The sequence below is a fragment of the Peromyscus maniculatus genome, chromosome 20 (assembly GCF_049852395.1).
Source record: "Peromyscus maniculatus bairdii isolate BWxNUB_F1_BW_parent chromosome 20, HU_Pman_BW_mat_3.1, whole genome shotgun sequence".
NCBI classification, from domain to species: domain Eukaryota; kingdom Metazoa; phylum Chordata; class Mammalia; order Rodentia; family Cricetidae; genus Peromyscus; species Peromyscus maniculatus.
The window spans coordinates 1,857,583-1,875,883 of record NC_134871.1 but is presented as its reverse complement, the minus strand read 5'-3'; the positions used below and the strand labels follow the sequence as shown (position 1 = coordinate 1,875,883).

Here is an 18,301-nt window from a genome sequence, read left to right as displayed (position 1 = left end):
CTAACTGTTCTTATAGCTTAAATTAATCCATTTCCATAAATCTATACCTTGCCACGTGGCTGGTGGCTTACCGGCGTCTTCACATGCTGCTGGTCATGGCGGTGGCTGCAGTGTCTCTCTCCTCAGCCCTCTGCTTGCCAGAATTCTCCTCTCTCCTTGTCCCACCTACTTCCTGCCTGGCCACTGGCCAACCAGTGTTTTATTTATTGACCAATCAGAGCAATTTGACATACAGACCGTCCCACAGCACTGTGCACATAAATAAATACAATCAAAACATTTTTCTTCATTTTTTTTTTTTTCCAAGACAAAGTTTCTCTGTGTGGCCCTGTCCTGGAACTCACTCTGTAGACCAGGCTGGCCTTAAACTCAGAGATCTACCTGCCCCTGCCTCCCAAGTGCTAGCAATTAAAGGGGTGCACCACCATGACTACCTTTAAAACCTTCATTTTGTAACATAAATGTAATTTGATGGTGGCACACGCCTTTAATTCCAGCATTTGGCAGAGGCAGGTGGATCTCTATGAGCTTGAGGCCAGCTTGATCTACAAAGAGAAACCCTGTCTCAAAAACAAACAAACAAAACTAATATATAAATAAAAATAAAGGTAATGCAATTTTTCTTAAAAAAAAAAAAAAAAAAGTCTGATAAGATGGTTCAGAGCATGAAAGTCGCTTCTTGCTAACCCTGACTTCTTCAGTCTGACACCAGAGACTCACATGAAGGGAAGAGAGAACACCCCCCAAAAGTTGTTCTCTGGCCTCCATGCCAGCATGCCTGTACACATATACACACAAACAGAAATAAATACACGTTTGTAAATTAAAGAGAAATAATATAAACAATGCATTTAAAAATAGTTTGAGATATTGACGTTCAAGATAAAACTGTTTTTGCTTTATCAGCCTCAGCCACGCATCAGTTCATATGTCTAGATCATCTGTCTGTGCCTGACCTCATTTCTAGAATTTATTAATGCTCCTGAAATTTACCCCTGGCTGATAGTTTACTTTTTCTGTATTTTTGTGTAATTTAAATATTTTAATATCTATAGAGAGCATCACTCACTATTGCAAGAAGAAAAATTACTTTTACATTTTATTTATTTACTTATTTACTTATTTTTGTTTTTTGAGATGAGATCTCATGTATACAAGGCTGGCCTCTAGGTCTATGTAGCTAAAGACAGCCTTGAAACTTCCTGACTCCACAGAGACTTCAGGCATTTGCCACCGCACTTGGGTTTATGTGGTACTTGAGGTCAAACCCAGGACTTGAGCATACTGTGGCTCCATCTCTGTACTGAGAGTGACTTTAAAACAAAATTAGAAGCAGATACATTATAATGTTTGTTCTGGACGGTAGCGCTATTAAAAATACTTTCTTCTGTGAAATTTTACTGGGAAAAAATTTAAACATTCCCTAAAAGGAACTTTATAAAAGGAAATTTAAAAAAAAAAAAAGGAGTCTATGATTAACACAACAGAATTCAGTCCAGAGAAAGGCAAAGCGGTCAAGGTCAAAGGTGAATGAGCCTGCATGAAGTCTTCAGTCATTAGGGGCCACATTATACAAGGCTAACGGACTAACCAACTAACCCAAGCGCCAGGCAGCATCTTTAGGATTTGGTACTGGGCCTTGGAGAGGAGAGCCTGGAGAGCCCGTGGTTACAGCTTCTCAAAGTCGCTGCAGGTGGCTTGAGAAATGCCGGAAGCATTAAAAGCGCCTACAGCACCTGTGTAGACACGAACTTCAGAACCATCTTTCCTTCTCTAGTGTAAGAGGTAGTGGATAATCTTAACCTCGGGATCTGCTCGGCCACTCAAGAGTGGAAACAAAGCCGACCCAGCGCGATTATTCGCGCACATCGCACGGGCGCACATTTTCTTTTCAACAGAGAAAATCTTCGTGTGGCTAAGAAGCAACGAAAAGAGAAGAGATTGAACGCAACACAGAGGGATGGAGGAGATGAAGACCCTCTCAGAGGTTGAAATAATGTGAGATGTAGTGTCCCGGGTGAAGAGTGGGGCCTTATTCCTTTCCACGGTTATGGTATCATCTAGTCATGCATACCGCTTTTTACCGGACTCAGGTTTCCTGCTAGGGTCCGAGTCTATCTCATCTTTCATTTCCCTTCCTGGTTGTAGCGTGGTACCACGCTGGACTGAACGTTGGTATCACCTTGCACCTGTTCAGTCCCGGATTTAATATAGAGAAAACAAGGTATTCACATGCTACGCATACTAGACTTCTTTCTTTTGGAGAGGATTTTGGACATCGGAGAGTTAGTTTAATACCCTGTATCGGCAAAGAGTGCAGGATGCTGCACTGACGTGTGGTCCTCTCTTAGCTCAGGTTCGCTTAGTGCTTGCGTTCCTGCGTCCTTCTCTCAAGAATACCCAGGGGTGCTCTCAGATTGTGGGATAGATTCAGGGGTCTTCTATGGGAACTGATGACCTCATTTCCAAACATCTTGGTGCTTTTTATTTACTGGAGTCTCCTTCTCTATCTGAAAAGTAGGAAGACTGCTAGCCTTCAAGGTGAAGGGGGAGGAGGTGTCTGTTTTAGAGAGAAACAGTGGGAGGGGAGCCAGCTGACATCTCCTGGGTGTACCGCTGGCTGTGTGAGACCTGGGTGTGAGTGTGGCCAGAACCCCCAGCCCAGGGCAGACAGAGTGTGTTCTCTACTAGAGCCATCCGGGCACTAGGCAGCCTCAGTGGCATGCCACCTCCGTGTGGTCCTCCTCTCAGCCGTGGTGCCTTCTTTGCCTGGGATAGTAAGTAGAGGGGCGAGCAGGACCCCACAGGCCTGGGACCTTCAGGCACCAGAAGACCCGGGACACACGCGGCCCGCCCGGTGGCGCGCGCTTCTCCCCCTCCCCCGCGGTCGGGAGCGAGCCGCCGTGACGTCACGGGCCACCCGCCAGCCCCGCGCTCCACCGGGCAGAGCGCGTGCAGCCGCCGAGCACATGGACCCGCTGGTCGAGCAGGCTCAGCAAGGCCGAGATGAAGAGGAGCTGCGGACCAGGATGCGAAACAGCACCCCCAAAGCCCCCGGAGTGGATATTCACGCGAAAAGGATGTTGGCAGTCCTGGCGACCTGGGAGTCATGGCTGAATCTACCCTCCCGTAAGTTCCAAGTTTATCCCTAGGAAACTCTGGAGCTCAGGGATGTACAGTCTAGATAGAGGAAAGGGGCTTTTGGATTCACTTTTCCTCATCACTGGACTCGAAGATTGCCAGGGAGTTTGGGTTGGGGTGAGGGGTGTGGGTGCGGGGGAGGTTACACAGAATGGCCCTTGAATAGAGAGAGTTCTGGATTTATGCACTTGATCAAAAGCCTATTTCCTCATGCCTAAAAAAGAGACGCCCCCTGCAATCAGCGCAGATTTGGGGCCGCTGATGTGGTTTGGAGGCCTCATTTGCGAAACTGGAAGTCTGAGTCGAGTGATGCTCCCTCCATCCTTGGCCAGCCCTCCTCTGAGACACCCCCTCGGGGCAGAAAGAAGGTGCTCTCCTAAAACTCCCAAACTGTGTCATGAAACTTTCTCGGCTTTTGTATTGCTTTCCTGTGTTTGTTGAAGGTCCCTACACCCTCATCGTGCTAATTCTGTATGGATGGGCTGTTGATTTAACTAGATTGGCCCTTCCTTGGCTAATATTTTCTGCTGTACTCACAGTGTGGTGTGGGAGAGCGGTGCAGACTTCCAGGAAGCGCAGCCATGAAGCTACATGTGCCCATGTGTGGACTCATCATGGATTTTCCTACTAGTTTTCAAGCCGGCGTTAGTCTATTCTTTTGAGCTCTTGACTTCAGGATATTCTAGAAGATCATGAAAAGTAGAGACATCACTTAAGAGGGTGTAGGGACAAGAGGGTGAGGTTTCTGCTTTCTTTCTGCTCTTGTGCTTTTGAGGGGCCCTTGTCAATTGGCCTAGAGAAAGCCATGGAGAAGTGTGTCCTGGTGTGTGTGTGTGTGTGTGTGTGTGTGTGTGTGTGTGTGTGTTGGGGAAGGCTAAGGATGCAGTGTTCTGTCTGCTGAACAGCATGAGGTAGGATGTTGCAGGCCCTGTTTTGCATATGGGCAGTGACAAGTTGGGGCTTGTTCAGTTGCCACGGTCCTGTGGTCAGAGCTAGTCCCTCTAAAGCTCTAGCCAGTGGGAAAGGGTTTGTGTTCAATCCTTGCAAGTCCAAGTGGGATTTCCTCCAAGATTTGTCAGGAGCAGAACTGTCAGGAAAGCAGACGGACAAATGGCACCTAGGACTGGGAAAAACCCCGTGGCCTGCTCTCCAGGACTGGAAATGTGTTGGTTACGGCCTGCAGGTGAGGATGTGCTTTATGGTTTGGGGGGCTCAACCAGGTTCATGATAGATTTGGTAAGACATCAAGACTGGGTTAGGACATTGTGGGCTGTCATGCTGGGGACCGTCCTCCTCCCCCTGCTGTCTGGGAGTGACTGGTAATGGGACTGCCTTGTTGTTCTGCCTAGTTAAGGGTGGCTGCATCTTCCTGCTGTACCTGCCTTGAGTGCAGAATTTTGCATCAACCATGTTCTCTTGAAAAGTAGAAGAAGTCGATTTTTTTCCTTTCTTTTTTATTTATTTTCTTCTCTTTTAACAACCACCACTGACTCATCCTGATTTTCTTCTGTGGCAGCAGCTTTCAGAGCTCTAAGGGTCCTTCCTCTCTTGTTTCTGATGTTTCTGGTGATTTGTGTGACTGGTCCTCGGAAAGCCTTGCAGAGTTCTGAGCATCTCCATGGATTCAATTCTTGTCTTCTTTTAACTCGGAAGGCTGGCAGGCAGCCCACCCGCCTGGTTTCTGAGGCCTGTGTTTGCCATGTCTGGGACCTTTTGTCTGCCCGGGCTAGGTGCTACCTCAGCTGCTGACTCTCTTGGACGCACAATTAACTTCCTTCTCTTCCATTTTGTGTGAGTGGCCCTGAACTTGCTCATAACAAGCACAGGCCAGCCTTTTCCTGGGGACATGGAGGGCTATGCATATTTGCTGGACTCTGCTCCTTAATATGTATATTTGAGAATTCCATGACTATGGCATTTACATCATTTTTTATCCCTCTTTCTTCCCTGCAACTCCTGATGTGACCCCCAGCCCCCTCTCAAATTCATAACTTTTTTTAAAATTATCCACACATACACACACACATACACATACACACACACACACACACACACACACACACACACACACACTCGCGAGCACATGTATTTATAAACATAGCCGGTGGAGTTCATTTAATGTTGCTTGTGTGTAGATGTGTTTAGAGCCAACTTCTTGGGATTGGGTAACTTAATAGGGACTCATCCATGGAGAAAACTGATTCTTCCTCAGCAGCCATTAACTCCCCATCTAGGGGTAAGGCTTTGTGAAGTTTGCTACATTCTCTTGGGCATGTGAACTGGTGGTGTGGTGGTCCCTGTTCTTTAGAGTGATAACTGAATGCCAGTAAATGACTACACGTCAATATGTATTAGATACCACATGGCCTTTCCACGCACTGGCTTGTTATTGTGTCTTTCCTTCTCTAGCTGGGTTCAGATTTAACACTCTCCACCCTGCTGAGCCCCCCACCCCATTTTCCTTCCTAATGTCAGTTTGTGATGAGCCTGGGATTTATCTTCCATGGCATATCTAATGTCTGTGTTGGCATATTGACTCAAAAAGGGGAGCAGAACAACAATCTGGAGTAAGAGTAGCCAGGCAGTGGAGATGGCTCTGGGGTTCAAGTGAAGTCTGGTGACTGAAGCCCATGGTGGAAGAAGAGAACCGACTCTCCAACGTTGTTTTTTGACCTCTCCAGGCATGCTTAGGCATATCCTCTATCTCATGCGGCCTTTTCTACACACACACACACACACACACACACACACACACACACACACACACACACACACAAATCAATTAAAAAAAAAAGAGAGACTAGCCTTTGAAGCCAGGTGTGGTGGCTCATGCCTATAATCCTAGCATATGAGAAGTTAAAGCAGGAGGATTATCATGAGTTCAAAGCCAGCTTTGGCTGTAGGCCTGCTTGAACTCCAGTGTGATGCTTGTCTGGAAAACTAAATATCAGGAAATTCAAACAAAACAAAAAATCAGCTCATGGTCAGTGGAGTCCTGCTGACAATCGTGTCTGCATCTTTCTAGAAAGTACCAGAAATTCTATGTCTCAAGAATAGACGGCTGCAAGGTGAATCCTTTGTTTAGCCATCAGAGTACTAGCTGTGCCTGACCATGTATAACCTTGGAGATCAGCCCAGATGTGAGATTTGGGGCTGTATGACTGTAGATCACGTGAGCTCTTTGGTAGGGGCCTGGATGGTCTGATTTGCTTTTCTGACACCAAGAAATCTAAGGAACAATACATAGTCACATTAACGAGTAGAAACAAGGACAGTAGTATGGCAGTGACTTTCAATTTCTCTAGTATGCTAAGCTTGTTCTTTTTATTTGTGTTGCCCACAACTTTGCACAGTACTTAAGAGAGAATGTCCAGCCATCATGGAATTCTTTTTATGGGTAAGGTTGTGTGTATTTGTTTTAGCCTAGGCTGCCCTTCAAATAACATTCTATCTGCCTCAACCTCCTATGTATTGGAATCATAGGTGTATCTCACCACATTCAGGCTAGTTTTAAAGGCTTTAGATATATTCTTTCATTTTAACCTCCCAGCAATCCCCCGGAAGATAGGATTATTATTATCATCAGCTTTTAGAATAGGAAGCTCAGGGTTAAAGGCATCACCCCAGGCCAGATAGCTAGGCAGTAAGCAAAGCTGATGGGATTTAGATCAGTGCTGTTTGGGCCACGTTCAAAAGTCAGGAGATAGTCAACTGAAGAACAAACCAAAAGATAGCCCTTGGCCTTGAGCAGGATGCCTGAGTATGCCCAGCCTACACACCCGGCTCAGGGACCTGTAAAAGTGGCTGCCTTTGTTTGGCTGCCGGTCTTTGCTGCCACACACAGCAGGCTGAGATAAGACAAAGGTTCAATGCTGGAAGAGTTCTGGGCTGTGGTCTTGGAAGGGGTCTGTTGGGGCTTGGGCAGGAGCCTTGGGTGGGGAGAGGTGGGAAGGTTTGGGCGGAGCCTATGATCTTTAGCAAATAGCTCTATCCAGGCATCCTGTTTGGCCTTGTGACCAAAATCATTCTAGCACTGTGTCCTGAATTGAATTACTGTTGACTTTCCAGCAGATGGAAGCTGGAGCTCCCTTGATATCACTAAAGCTTCTTCTCTCTCCCAGGTGCTCTCTGAGCACCAGCCTGTCTGTTAGGGGTATTCCGGACAGGACCATCATCAGTACAACGATGGTGATGGTCTTCCCTGCACCCTATCATTAAGAGAAAAAACACTAGCTTGTTGGTGTGGTCTTGGAGCCATGAGTTCCCCTCTTCTAGCCTGTGCTCTCCCTCCCTCCTCCCCTTTCTCCCTCCTTTTTTCTCTTCTTTCTTTTCTTCCCTGCTGTTCCGGGGATCCAGCCCAGGGAATCAGGCATGCTAGCTAAGTGTTCTACCCTATCCGAGCTATACTCTTAGCCCATGGCCTTATTAAATCTTTTCCTTGTCTGTCTGTTTTGTTTTGTTAGACCGTGTCTCTATGTAGCCCTGGCTGTCCTGGGTATCTATGTAGACCCGGCTGGCTTCAAACTAAACAAAATCTACCTGCCTCTTCCTCCCAAGTGCTGGATTAAAGGCGTGTGCCGCCACACCCAGCTTCTTTTTTGCTTTTTGAGATAGGGTCTCCTGTATTCCAGGTTGGTTTTAAATTCCCAGTCCTTCTTCCTCTTACTCCAGAGTGCTGGAATAACCAGTGTTTTTTCCCACTACGTTCAACTCTTTTTTCATCTCAGAATTCTGTTGCTTTGGTTTGTTGTTTATATATAGGCTGTTCCTTTTTTTAATGATTTATTATTTTTATTTTTATGTATATAAGTATATCTTGCCCTTGTGTATGTATGGGCAACACTTGTACCAGGTGTCTGCAGAGTTACAGACAGTTGTCAGTTGCTATGTGGTTGCTGGGAATCGAACCCAGATCCTCCGGAAGACAGACAGTGCTCTTAACCACCAAGTTGTCTCTCTAACGACAGGTTTTTTTTAATTTGAACCCAAGCTTTGCATATGCCAGGCAAGTGAGCTGTGGCACCAGCAATCGATGGCCTCCTGTTGCGATTGGTGGGGAAGCTGTTTCATTTTACCTGCCTCTCTTCCATCGTTGACCTTAAACTTCTTGTGAGTAGGCTGTCTGGTGCCTACACAGCTCTGGGCCTTTTGGGAATCAGGTCGCACCTACGAACTGCTTTGTCTTCAAGGAAAGCGGCACCTGCTGCCTCTACTGATACTGCCTTTTAGTTGTGAAACGATTTGACAGGGTGGGAAGTGAGGCCTTGCCTCCAAGGAAAAGACATTTCAAAAAGGAGGAAGCCGCCAGCTGCAAGAGGCAGCCTGGGCCACGTAAAGGAAATGAGTGTAGGGGCTGGAGAAATGGCTCAGAGGTTAAGAACACTGGCTAGTCTTCCAGAGGACCCGAGTTCCATTCCCAGCATCCACATGTCAGTTAACAACTGTCTGCAACTCCAGTCGCAGAGGATCTAAGGGCACCAGGCATCTATTCAGAACACAGAAACAGATGCAGACAAAAAACCTAGACATAAAACAAGATATATCTTTAAAAAAAAAGGAACCGAGTGTAGATCCCTATTACTTTTGAGCGAGTATGTCACCTCAGTTTCCATGTGTGTGAAATGGGTTGATGAAACACTGAGTTGCTGTGAGGAGGAAATGATAATCACAGGGAGGGCTTAAAGGGCAAAGGACCTAGGGTCAGCTCTCCACCCCCTAGCCAAAGCTAGCAAATGGCATTACTCTCACAGGGATGGAGCTTTATGACTACCGGGGTCTCTGAGTGCATTTGGATATGCAACCGGCCCATTCTGGGTCTGAACCCAGATCGTGAGAGGGCCAGTGACTTCACCAATCGGCATTGGAAAACAAGTTCTGGCTGAAATAAGATATGAGAAGAAAGCAAGCCAGCTGCACGAGCATTAGTGTAGAGATCGGAGGGCGCAACCTCAGCGGCCAGACTGGCTTGTATACAGCCGAGGGAGGCTCATGGTGCCACAATTTATTCAGCTCCACTACAGGGTGGTTGTGACCACTGAGGGATGGCGCCCAGCACTCAGTGCAGACGTAAGCCCTTGAGTAAAAACCATCACCGCCATTGTTTATTATTCTCCAGGCCTGTTTGCCTGGTGAATCAGCCCTGCTGTTTGCTGCTCTTTCGAGCATGGCTCGAGTGACTCATTCATTTACTGAGCACTTGCTGGGTGCCAGGCACTAGTCTAGCCGCTGAAGAACTAGCAAGAGCAAATAGACAAAAGTACGTACCATCCTATGGCTTCCGTTTTCATAAAGGTCACATAAGACGACAGGATGGAGGGAGGGAAAGACGGAGAGAGGGGGGAGGCATGATGTCAGTGCCACGTGGGCCTAGTACCCTCTACAAATAGTGGGTGCTCAGCATGTGTCCCGTCGGGCCCGGCACACAGTGGGCACCATGTAAGTACTGCTCGCTGTGTTTATTATTATTATCCTCTTTCTTTGGTGGTTGCCTTGTAAAATGTCCTTCTTCCCAGTTCCTCTGAGTTTTACTTTCTTTCATAATGCTTGCCTGATTTTTCAGGTGGACTGCATGTATCTTTTCCCAGTAAATGGTTAAACCCTTCGAGGCTGAAGACTCATACCTACTCACTCAGTCCTTCATTATCACGCGCTTGGGATATGTTCACTGCCGGCCTGTTCTATTCCAACATGTTTCCGTGCTAGCTGAACTTATGTTATAGCAAGAAGAGGCAGGTGAGGAATTATGCATGTAATAATGGCATGGTATCTGTGAGGGTCACAATTCCACGGAGCCTAGACCGTTAGCATCTGGAGGGAGGGCTGGAGCGGGCCTCGGAAGGATACTGTCTCGGTAGAGCAGTTCCATTGAGAAGCAGCTGCTGAGCTGTCATGCAGGCTGAGGAGCTAGTGTGCTAATGTGGGGCTGTGTATTTGAGGCCCTGGGGAGAGGTCAGACAGTGGCCCAAGGTCAGGGCAGAGAGAGAGACTTGGGAGCAGCAAGAAGAGCAAAATCCGTCCGAGGAGAGCCAGGTGACGGTAACAGAAACAGAAACTAGAGAGCCACGAGCTACAGTGCTTTTCATAAACTCTGCAAAAGCTCTCATTGTTTGTGTATGTTGGGGTGGCTAAATGTAAGTGTGTTTGAGCGCATATGTGTGTGTGGTGCATGTGCAAACCCAGAGGACATTCCTCAGGTGCAATCCACCGTTTTTGTTTGTTGGTTGGTCTTCAGACAGGATCTCTCATCGGCCTGGAGTTGAATAGGCTAGGCTGCAAGTGAACATGTCTTTTTTTATATGGGTTCTGAGGATTTAACTCAGGTTGTCTTGATTGCAAGGCAAGTGCCTTATTGGCGGAACTTACTCCCTAATTGTCTTAGTTAGAGTTTTATAGCTGTGAAGACATACCATGACTATGACAATTCTTATAAAAGAAAACAGTTAATTGAGGCTAGCTCATAGTTTGAGAGGTTTAGTCCATTATTGTCATGGTGAGAATTATGGCGGCATGAAGACAGACATGGTACAGGAGAAGGAGCTGAGAGTTCTACATCTTGATCCTCAGGCAGCAGAAGGAGACTGTGTGCCACACTGGGTGTAGCTTGAGCATGTGTGACCTCAAAGCCCCCCACCCTCCCAGTGACACATCTCCTCCAACAAGGCCACACCTACTCTAACAAGGCCATATCTCCTAATAGTGTCACCCCCTATGGACCAAGCACTCAAACAAGAGTCTCTGGGGGCCATTCTTATTGAAACCACCATACTAATCCTCTTTCTTTTTCTGAGACCACATCCCTATAGTTCAGGATCACTGTTTTACACAGGGTGGCCTGGACCTTCTAGGAAGCCTCCTGCTTCAACTTCCCAAGTGCTGAGATTGTGCCAGGGCTCCTAACTGTAAGCTCTTATCTTTTACCCGGTGAAAGAGAGATTCATGGAAAAGTGTTATTAGACAGCGATGTGATTCTGTCCAACTTGGCTTTTGAAATCAGCGCGCTGGCTTTGGTGTCGAGAAGAAAGTAAATCGAGGTTGGAAGTGAGTGTGAGGAGCCAGTAGACAAGCATTTTGAGTGCTTCTCTATCTAGGCTGTGAGCTATGGATGAGGCTACAGGAATGGGCTGCTAGCTCTTCCCTGAAGATCCCAGCATGTAAAATTCCACCATCCAGCACACTAATAGCCTTATGTGTCCAGAGTATTTGAAATGAACTCAGAATGTGCTCTCTGTTAAGTACATAGAAGATTCTTGAATGCACAACCAAAAGGGATGTAAAATCTGTTTAAAATGTTGATTGGATATCAAAAGAAAGGACAACAAATTTAGATATCTTGGGTTAAATGTAATATGTTTTTAAAGTTATTTTAATCTGGTTTTTTTTTTTTTTTTTTTTTTTTTTTTTTGGTTTTTCGAGACAGGGTTTCTCTGTGTAGCTTTGCGCCTTTCCTGGAGCTCACTTGGTAGCCCAGGCTGGCCTCGAACTCACAGAGATCCGCCTGGCTCTGCCTCCCGAGTGCTGGGATTAAAGGCGTGCGCCACCAACGCCCGGCTTTTTTTTTGGTTTTTTGAGACAGGGTTTCTCTGTGTAAGTTTGCGGCTTTCCTGGAACTCACTCTGTAGTCCAGGCTGGCCTCTGAACTCACAGAGATCCACCTGCCTCTGCCTCCCGAGTGCTGGGATTAAAGGAAAGTATCTTTCTTTTTTTTCTTTTTTTGGTTTTTCGAGACAGGGTTTCTCTTTGTAGCTTTGGTGCCTGTCCTGAATCTTGCTCTATAAACCAGGCTGGCCTCGAACTCACAGAGATCCTCCTGTCTCTGCCTCCCGAGTGCTAGGATTAAAGGCATGTGCCATTACTGCCTGGCTGGGTGATATTTCTATAAGACAGGTCTGAGGTCTGGGAGGCATTCAATGATAGTGTGAGTGGTGGACATGGGATTCTGCAAAGGGAAGAAACCTTACCTTACTTCAAGATGCTTCCAGGAGGCTTGATGTAGCTCAGTTATAGGTTGTTTACTGGGCATGCAGGAGGTCCTGGGCTTGACCCCCAATGCTGTGTATATAGAGCCAAACACACCTGTATTTCTAGAACCCAAGAAGTAGAGGCAGGAAGATCTGCTGTCATGCTCAGCTACTTACTGAATTTTGGCCAGTCTGGGATATAGAAGACTCTACTTAAAAATAATGAAACAAAACAAAGCAAAAAAAAAAAAAAAAAAAAAAATCTTCCAGGGGAGAGAAGAAAGAAGGTGCAGGTAGCTGCTGATACGTTTGTTGGGAGAAGGCAGGCAGGTGAATGGGACCATAGCCATGGACCTGCTGTAACAGAGAAAACTGGCCCAGGACATGGAGAGATGGGATGTCCTGAGTCTTAGTGGGATCCTTTCTGGCAGGAAGCAGTGGGCTGACCACTGAGCAGGTCACAGGGTAGGAGATAGGAAGTGAGATGTCTGTGGGAAGGTAAGAAACTGGGGCACTGTCTAGGTTACCAGTGGTCAGGCTGATTGCTGTGAGGCCCCTTAAAAAGCATCTCAGCAAGGGACAATTTGCAAGGTTCATATTTAGCAAGACTCTCGGAAGCATGTGGAAGGTGGGTTCCAGGAGCAAACACCTGACTTGGGGATTCTGGACTCTTGGTGGGTCCAGCTGTGATTAGGGAAATTAAAATTCTCCCATCAAAGAAGTATGAACTTGCCTGTAAGAATCTGAAGGAGGGCTGGGGATAGCTCAGTGGTAGAACATTCTCCTAACATTCCCAGACCCCAAGTTTGAGCCCCAGGAAACACCCCCTCACCACTCCTACCACCACCAGGGAGGATAGGGAGGGTTAGAGCAAAACTCTATTTAAAAATAATAAATCATTCTGGAGTTAGGGCTTTGGCTTTAGCAGGAGAGCACATGTTTGTCATGGACAAGGCCCTGTGTGGATTTGATTACCAGCATGCGTGCACACACACACAAGAAGCAAAATTGAAAATTTTCTTCAGTTGAGTTGAGTATGATCAGTATTATGATGGTTTTGTCTTTTTGCTATTGCTTGTTTCTTCAATTGCTATATTTACCCTGTGCGTGCCCAGCTGCTGGCTTCTTGCTTTGTTACTGCTCAGTCATATGCATTCCTGACTATTAGATATGTACTATGCATCTGACATTGTTGGCTGAGTAATGTCTCTGCTTAGTGGCTGTTTCATTGTTTAATCTTTGATATGATTCCTTTCGCTTGGATGCTGAGCTTTATAAACACTGTTATATAGATTGATTTTTTTTTTCTTTTCTGTCTTTGGCCAGTCACGTGACTAAGGTTTTTATATTCTAGCATCAAAGTATTTTTAAAATTTTAGATAAATTTGGCTGTTTTCTGGAGACAAGTGAAGTTGCCCCTGTCCGCGATCCACCAATATGTCTTAAAAACATTTTGTGAGTTGCGTGCTAGAAACATGTTTATCTCTATCACATGAATCCTCTGGTCTCTCTTTTTCAGATAAAATTTTCTTATGTATCCCAGGCTAGCCTCAAACTCATTATGAATTCTAGGTTAAGCAAACACCCACAATCTTCCTGCCTCATCCTCCCAAATGCAGACATTACAGGCCTGCACCACCCTTCACCCAAGTCTATGGGAATTGTCTTCACTTTCTTTATCAGCGGATGCTTATGGATACCTGTTGTATGCTGAGTGCTGGGCTAGGCCTGGGGTATTCAGGAGTTCCCAAAGACAGTGTGGTACTGATACTTAAGGGATTTATTGCATGTGAAGGAGACAAGCAAGAAAGCACATACATGAAAGTAACACTGTTGTAAAGAACATGTAATATAAGCAGGGAGGGCTGACAGGAAATAAAGACATTGATACTGAAGTGCTATTTGAGGAATTGGTGTGGAGGTGGGACACAGATGTGGTAGTTAACCAGAGAGACAGAACATAGAAAACAAGTCAATTAAAAAAAAAACAGAAACCTTAGTATAAAAGGGGGGGGGAAAAACGTACTTAGGATTGCAAACTATGATAATATCAAAAGTTAGTAAAGGCCCACAAGATGGCCAATCCTGATGGCCTGACTTCAATCCCTGACCCCAGGGGCTGCAATGGGGAAGGCAAGAAGTAACCCTTGCAGGCCATCTTCTGACTCTACATAAATGCCATGGCCCATGCCCTCCTCCCATTAATAACTAAATGTGAATAAACTACAGCAAAGGCTTGCAAGGTATTTAAAGTATCTGCTATATATTTCAAAACACTGGTATCTAGTATGAGTGTGTGTATATATGTATATATAAAGCATTCCCCAAAGTCAATAACAAAAGACAAACAGTCTCCACAGTCAAGTGAGTAATAGATTTTAAAAGCCATTTTCAAAAGCAGGGAACAAAAGGGATGATTAATTTGAAGAGATTCTGCATGTCACTTCTAAAATCAGGTTTATTGAAGAGAAGGTTTTAAGAGGAGAATTCACCTTTGTGTGTGTGTGTGTGTTTGTGTGCATGTGCACGCACATGCTACCCTGAGTTTTGATAAATTCAGACAGCTCTGTAACACTGTCAAGTCCTATGTCACTATTAAGACCTAGGGCATGTCAATCATCCTCAAAACTCCCTCCTCTTTCTGTGTTGTGACGCTCCTTGGCTCCAGCTCTGACAGGCACAGCTGTCCTTGTGACCTTTCCATGCTGCCCTTTTCAGAATGTCATGCTAATGGAACTGCACAGGATGTGGTGGCCTCAGATTGGCTCCCTTCACCTGGCATCATGCCTTTGAGGAACTTCCATGTGGTTCCCTACCCCAGTGGTTTGGCAGTTTGAACTGGAGGAGCAGCATTGTGTTGCGTGGATGTCCCATACTGTGCAGGCCCCCCCTCTAGTTGAAAGACGTTTGGGCTACATGCAAACACTGTGTGTCTCATCTTTTAAAATGTGCCCCAGCAGGGCGGTGGTGGTGCACGCCTTTAATCCCAGCACTTGGGAGGCAGAGGCAGGCGGATCTCTGTGAGTTTGAGGCCAGCCTGGTCTACAGAGCAAGATCCAGGACAGGCACCAAAACTGCACAGAGAAACCCTGTCTCAGAAAAAAAAAAAAAAAAAAAAAAAAAAAAAAAAAAAAAAATTGTTCCTGAAATAGGAAGTCTGACTCAAGTGTTGGTGTGCCTGTGTGGGACAGGATCCTCGGGCCCAACTAGTGAGTGTGTGAGGTCACTTCAGAGACCAGTTTAGCTGCATGTCCTGAAGTTGGAAACCCATGTGCAGCCCCACTCAGAGGTAAATATGAGGATTCCCAGTTTGGATCCCCATGCTACTTAGGGGTACTTGGAAAAAGATGTGAATGTGGGCTGGAAGGGTCTAGACTCCAGAGCAAGTCGACTGTCATTATCTAGGGATGGGTGAGAGGGCGGGGCTTGAATTTCCTTTGAATGTGTCCTTTTCCTTCCCTTGTTCCTTACTCCCTCCCCTCCTTGTTGTCTTGCTTTCTTTGGGGGAAGATTTTAGAATTTTTTCTTACAATTTTTTGATATTATAATATAATTACATCATTTTCTCCTTCCCTTCCCTCTTTCCAAACCCTCTTGTATACCATGCCTTGCTTTCATTCAAATTCATGGCCTCTTTTTTCATTAATTGTTGCTACATGCATACATGTATTCCTAAATGCAAAAAAATTCCAATTGGTATTGGATAACCAGTTGGCGTGTTCTTCCCTGGAAAAAACGATTTCTCCTCTCTCAGCATTCTTTAGTTACCTGTAATCATTTATGTAGGGTTGGGGCCTCTGCTTTCTCCCATCCATATAACATGTCTATTGTTGTCCTTGTTCAGCACATGTTTAGGTAGTCATGTTAGTGAATGGGTTTAGCTCCTGACATTTCTAGGAGATACAATCTCACAGTAAACTCCTTGTTTCTCTGGCTCTTACATTTTTTTCCTACCCTCCTCTTCCACAGTGAACCCTGAGCCTTAGGTTATGGAGTTATGTTGTAACGTTCTCATTGGAACTATGTTCTATAGCTTTGTATTTTTTTTTGTTGTTGTTAGTTGTTTTTTTTTTGGTGGGGGGGGGGTTGGGTTTTTTTTCGAGACAGGGTTTCTCTGTAGCTTTGGAGCCTGGCCTGGCCTAGCTCTGTAGACCAGGCTGGCCTTGAACTCACAAAGATCCACTTGCCTCTGCCTCCCAAGTGCTGGGATTACAGGCATGTGCCACCACCGCCCAGCCAGCTTTGTATTTTGACTGGTTGTGTTTTTCTTTTCTTTTGGTTTTTGGGGACAGGGTCTCTTTGTGTAGCCTTGACTGCCCTGGAGCTGGTTCTCAGATCAAGCTGGCCTCAAACTCACGGAGATCTGCCTGCCTCTGCCTTCCTGAGCGCTGGGATTAAAGACATGTGACACCACCACCTGGTGGTTGCGGTTTTCTTGAATGGTCTCTGTCTTTTCCAAAAAGAGGTTTCCTTGATGGGAGGTGAGGGCTACGTTTATCTGCATATAAGGACAGATGTTTAGAATATAGCTAAGGATTACGCTGGTTTAGTAAAGTGGCAGTTAGAGGTTCTCTTACAGGACCCATGACTTCACTAACTCTGGGTGGATGTCTAGTTTTCCAGTACTCCTGTTGAGCAGGTCTTTGGCCCAGTTAAAGAGCTGTGGTTACCACTATAATGTGTTTACCATTATTGCACCATTAGGGTTATTGTGCCATTCGGGTTGCTGTTGTGGTTCAGAGGTGTCATAGCCAAAAAGGACTGCTGGTGGCTTCCCTCCTCTGGAAGCTTGTATAGTGTCTTCTGGTACCATGAAAACTACTTCTCAGGGAGGAACATTTCGGGTCAATTCCAGCTCCGAGGCATCTGGCCCTGAGTCTGAAGTGTATGGTATCTACTGCACTTGAGACAGAATCTTGCTCGATGGCTCTAGCTGTCTTGAAATTCACTCTGTTGGCTTTGAACTAGCAGAAATCCCCCTGCCTCAGCATTTCAAGTGTGAGATTATTGGTGGTGTGCATTACCAGTTTGTCAAGACACCCAATTTGTCAACCTGACACACCTAGAGTCACCTCAGAAAAGGGAACCTTAATTGAGACATTGCCTTCATCATAATGGCTTGTAAAAATATCTGTGGACTATTTTCCTAATTGTTAATTGACGTAGGAGAACACAGCACACTATTGGTTATTCTATCCCTTGGTCCTGGTTTGTATAAGAGAGGTAGCTGAGCAAGACATGGATAACAGCCAGAAATCACTGTTCCTCTCCGGTCTGCTTCAGCTCCTGCCTCCAGGTTCCTGTCTTGAGGGGGCTCTAGGTTCCTCCAAGATCACTAGCTTCCCTTGAAGATAGGCTAAAACCTGTTAGCCAAATAAACCTTGTCCCTCTAAGTGAGTTTCAGCCAGTGTTTCATCACAATAACAGAAGATAGACTAGGGCAGATGCATGTCTTCAAAAACTGTCTTTTTAATCGACATAAAAATTGTGCTCATTTATTGCACACCATGTGGTATTTCAACGTGTATAGACACGTTTGAATCTAAGCAGGTGTATCTCCTGAGATACCCATCAGTTTTCTGTGGGGAAACATTCCAATTTTTCTCCTAGCCTTTCTGAAATATATCTTACATTATTATTATCTATAGTTTCCTCTCTGTACAGTAGCACACAGAACACACCTCTTCTATCTAGTTGTGGCTCAGTGCCCACAGGCTTGGCCACCCTCCCACCTAGGCTCCCCAGCCTCAAGTAACCACCATTCTCCTCTCAAACTCAAGGACGTCGATGTAAGAGTGAGACCGTTTGGTCTCTGCCTGCGCCTGCGTTATTTTACTCAAGACCACGTTTCCTTTAATGCTGCTTAGTAGAAGATTATAAACTGGGAGTGGGCGTGCACACCTAGACTCTCAGCTCTTGGGAGGTGGAGACAGAAGACGCATCAGGAATTGCAGCTCAGCTTCAACTACATAGAGAGTTCAAGGCCAGTTTGGGCTAGATAAAACTTTATCTGAGTTTAAGAATAAAAGTATAGACACCAGCCTGACGGTGGTGGCGCACGCCTGTAATCCCAGCACTTGGGAGGCAGAGGCAGGTGGATCTCTGTGAGTTCAAGGCCAGCCTGGGCTACAGAGCTAGTCCAGGACAGGCTCCAAAGCTACAGAGAAACCCTGTCTCAAAAAACCAAAAAAAAAAAAAAAAAA

The 18,301-nt window shown here is 45.8% G+C and overlaps 1 protein-coding gene across 1 annotated transcript in view; it reads left to right on the top strand.

Moving 5' to 3' along the window:
* Positions 1 to 2,935: 2,935 nt before the first annotated feature.
* Positions 2,936 to 18,301, top strand: part of LOC143269704 (uncharacterized) — a 211,189-nt gene continuing 195,823 nt past the window's right edge. Inside the window, exon 1 of the transcript XR_013046282.1 lies at positions 2,936 to 3,129. The gene's annotated coding sequence lies outside the window, so the exon portion shown is untranslated. The remainder of the gene's footprint in view (positions 3,130 to 18,301) is intronic.